The sequence below is a fragment of the Lygodium microphyllum genome, chromosome 22 (assembly GCF_053477565.2).
Source record: "Lygodium microphyllum isolate KBCC chromosome 22, Lygodium_microphyllum_v1.1.10, whole genome shotgun sequence".
NCBI classification, from domain to species: domain Eukaryota; kingdom Viridiplantae; phylum Streptophyta; class Polypodiopsida; order Schizaeales; family Lygodiaceae; genus Lygodium; species Lygodium microphyllum.
The window spans coordinates 7,842,579-7,847,094 of NC_141156.1; positions in this window are offsets into that span (position 1 = coordinate 7,842,579).

The following is a 4,516-nucleotide window of genomic DNA, read 5'->3' on the forward strand; positions in this document are numbered from 1 at the left end:
AAATAGCATCCGTTACCTTGTTGGAAATTGCAGAATTTTTGGAGACTCCTCAATCGATCTACATGAAAACAAAAATACAATGGATTTGATGGAACAACCCATAGATCTTTGAAGTGGTTGGAGTAAATCTTGTGCACAAGATTTCAACAACTCAATATGAAAACTAGCAAAAGATGGCCAACTTTTGAAACTAAATAATCGGTTTAGTCCAAAGATAGATGGAGATGTGTTTACTAATGCAAATTTGGGATTGCCTTAAAGAGGACATTTGTGATACACTCTTAAGGGCTAGTGCAAATGATGGTTAATGTCAAAGTACATGTATCAGTCCCTCAAAAGTATTGTTGATGTCATATGTAAGTGTTATGTTTACTAAAATAATGTTTGTTGCTCATTAAAGTGCTCTAGTTGTTTATCTACATAGTAAACCTTCTCACCTCTTGCATGTTGATTGACACTTCCATGTCATGTCCATTTTTAATTTCTTTCCTCCTAGTATGTCCTAATGTTTGTTTTTTATGCAAGTGACTATTTACTTTTTGCATCGAATTATTGAATTTATTGAATTATTGAATTTGTGTATTGATTCATCTTGAATCACATCACATTCATAACATCAACACAAGCAACAAATTCTCTCATAGTAATCATAATAATACTAATTAAATGTCTTTGTAGATATTTTAGAAAGATTAATGAGGAAATCTTTAAAAATCATTATGTCCCGTTTGATAAGCTCAAGGTGTCATATTACTAACATATGAGGTGTAAGGAATATTGCACTTATTTTAAATCCCCACAAATGAACATTTGGAGAGCATACCGTAGATATGAGCCCTACAATTGTAGTAACATAAATAACTCAGCAAGAAAAGAGGAAAAAAGTGCAGGGAAGCTATTGGAGGTTCAATGGTGGCACATGGTTTATAGAGGCTAATTGGCATCAAATAGCTACCGTGTCATTTGAGAGTGGCTAGGTAGACAAACTAATTACCTTCTCTATATGAGCTAGAACTTCCTCTAACCAATTAGGGGTTTACTTGCATTCGAACAACTCACATCACATGCAATAAAAGGACCATTGGCCTGACATGGTATGTCGTTTTAATGAAGTGTGAATAGTGCATGTCAGTGTCTATGTTGTTGTTGAGGAAAGTTTCGTAGAGAGAGTGGTATGTTGTAAGTACAACCTTTGATGCTTTGTAGGAGTAGGTACCTTGAGTATTTGCAGTGATTATAACCGAGAGATGTATATAGACCATTTCTTCTTGCCATTGCTAATGTTACTACCATTAGCAACTTGTCAAAACAAGAGATAGGGTTCATGATGCAAATACTAACCTTCTTCCACACATGCCTATTAGCCTTACATTTTGAAAAAGTTGATTGACATTCTTCTCTCCAATATGACAAAACATATATATATAGTAGGATGAGGGGCTCACTTTCTAATACAATTCATAATAGGCATCCTAGATATGATAACCTTCCATACCAAACAATTTACCTTAGGAAAGGGTGAAGCTTTCAAAGATTTATAAACCAAAGTTCTCATATCAAACACATCGAATTTTATTGTCACACTTTCTATTGCTTACCTTCACCATATGATAGACAATAATTGAGAATAAGATAAGAAGTGAACAAATAGCATGAGAAAATAAAAACTCCAAAAGCTTGCACGATACAAGAATGGGTACAATATTCTCCCATGAATGTGTGAGGACCTCCCCCATTCATGTATTTATAATATTAGAATAAGCTTTTGTGCCCAAAATATATTGAAAGTGTCATTTTTGTGTTTCTTGCTTTTCCTCACTTTGTATGACTTGCTTTTGTGCAAATAGATCAAAATACACTATATTCTAATAAGTTTACACAAATAATATTTTATCATTTTTAATAAATACATCAAAATAAATCTATTGCGCATATGCACACGCATATTCCTTGCGCTACTAGGGGCGCACAAAAAATATAATGTTTCAAGTAATATTTTTCTACACTATAAAGCACACAAATTTCACGCATTAAAATTGTGCACTCCAAAATAATAATTCAAGTTAACTCCATCTAATTATGTGCTCACTATAACATAATACACACTAGTATCCTTTCATCTATCTACTAGGCATAATGTGACCTATAGTGTATGCATGCATTCACACGATAAGTCACGAATTATACAAAAAATAGATAAAATTCACAATAAAAATAATTTAATAACTGTAATTTCATAATATTTATTGGGGATTAAAAGCAATTATCCCCAGTTGATAACTCAAAGAAAAATGCAAGGGTGATCAACCACATGCAAGTGTTGTCTACTACGATAAATTTACATTATATACTAATGTTGCATACTATGTTGGATCTACAATATATGATTCCTTGGGTTTTATATAAAATACTACTTACTGCAACGAATCTGTGCTGTTGGGATATTTAATGTTTCTTCCATAGAATGATTTATGTATTTAACTAAATACCTATGGTATTGATTTCCTATTTAGGTAGTTGTGTAGTCATGGTTAAGGATTATTTCAGGAACTTAAATTTTAGTATTAGTCTCTAATAGAGGTTGGCCATCAACTACAAGATTAATTGGTTGTGTTTCCTTGAATGATTTTAACAAACTAATGTGAAAAAAATTGTGTATTTGCCAGTGAGGAGGGATACCCAATCTAAATGCATTCTCAATAATCTTGTGAATAATTCGAAATGGGCTATAATTCATTGGTGGTAACTTAATTTTTGGATGCTTTTCAATGGATTGAAGCCTTCTCTTTACAATTCTCAACTCAACTAAATCATTCGCTTAAAATTTAATAGCCTTGCGTATTTTATTAGCGTGAGTTGTGTACCTCACTTGGAATTGCTTAATCTTTTCAATGACTTTCTCTAATTTTTTTCTATGGTTAATAGCCAAAGAATAAGATAGTTGGAACATAATTAATAATGATGGTCATAGGAATAGGCAATTTCTTTCTATAAACTACTTCAAATGGAGTTTTACTAGTTGCAGAGGTTGGTCTCCATTACTAGGTCAGTCAATTGTGTAAGATCTAAGAAGGTCAAGAATCATATCATTGGTCGTTTTGGTCTGACCATTACTCTTAGGGTAAAAAGCTGAAGTCAAATCCGTCTTAGAATCTAAATTTTTAAAGAAAGTTGCCCAAAAATCATTGCAAAATCAACCATCATAGTCAAATAGGATAACCCTAGGAAACCCATGATGAGGAAATATGGTGTTCATAAACAACATAGCAACTTGTGGAGTGAACAATGTCTTCTCACATGGAATGAAATAGGCATGTTTACTAAATATATCGACAATGGGCCAAATCATATAATGATGAGAGGACATAGTAGGAAGACCAGTGATAAAGTCCATAGACATTTGCTCCCATGGGCCATTAGGAATTAATAAAGACATAAGCAAACTATACTTTTTCCCATGGTGACACTCAATTCATTGGCATACAATACATTTAGACACAAATTTTCCTACGCCGTCTTTCATGGCTGGCCAATAAAAATACTCTTTGTATGCAACTATCGTAGATTGGATACCTCTATATTCCATATATATAGGTTGATGCATTTCAATCATAGCAACAATTCTAAAAGTTATGATAACACACAACTTTCTTCAATAATATAAAAATCCATTCACATAAGAATAATGATCAAGATAGTAGTGTTAGTATTATGAAATCTTTGCCAAATAAAAGAGAATTTTAGATTGGAAACATACATAAGAATCATTGCATCAAAGATTTAAATTTAGATTGTGGAGATATGAATTAAGTATATACATTTGATTCTATCAAATAATACAGGCAGATGATGTGATGCAATATTTTCATGTGGCCTATGATTTAATGCATCTGTGAGAACATTAACATGACTTGGTTGATATTGGATTATAGGATGAAAATTTTGAATAATGAAAGCCTATTTAATGCGTCGATCAAAATTAGGGTTTGGTTCAATAGATATTTTAAGGCCTGTTGATCAATATTTATAAGAACTTTAAATTCCATTAAATAACGTTTCCAAATATCCAAATCATGAACTATAGGTAATAATTCTTTATCATATGTGATGTAGTTTTTTAGAAGGTTTTAATTTTCAGCTTTCATAGGCAATAAGATGATCATTGTACATTAAGACTATGCTTATGCTTGATCCACTAGCATTAGTGGTGACAACTAAAAAGAAAGGCTAGAAAAAATCGAGAAACTGAAGTATAGGTGCATGGATTAAAAGATATTTCAAAATATCAAGATATTTTTGTTGACTAGGAGCCCAATAAGAAAATAATATTTTTGTGTAGTAACATGGTCAAAGGCAAAACATCATAAAAAGATTCCAAACAAATTTCTATAAAATCTAACTAATCCTAGGAAAGATTAAACTTCTTGCATACTCTTAAGATTATGCCAATCTTTTATAGTCTAAATTTTCTTAGGATCAATAATGATACAATTGGCAAAATTGTATGATTTGAATA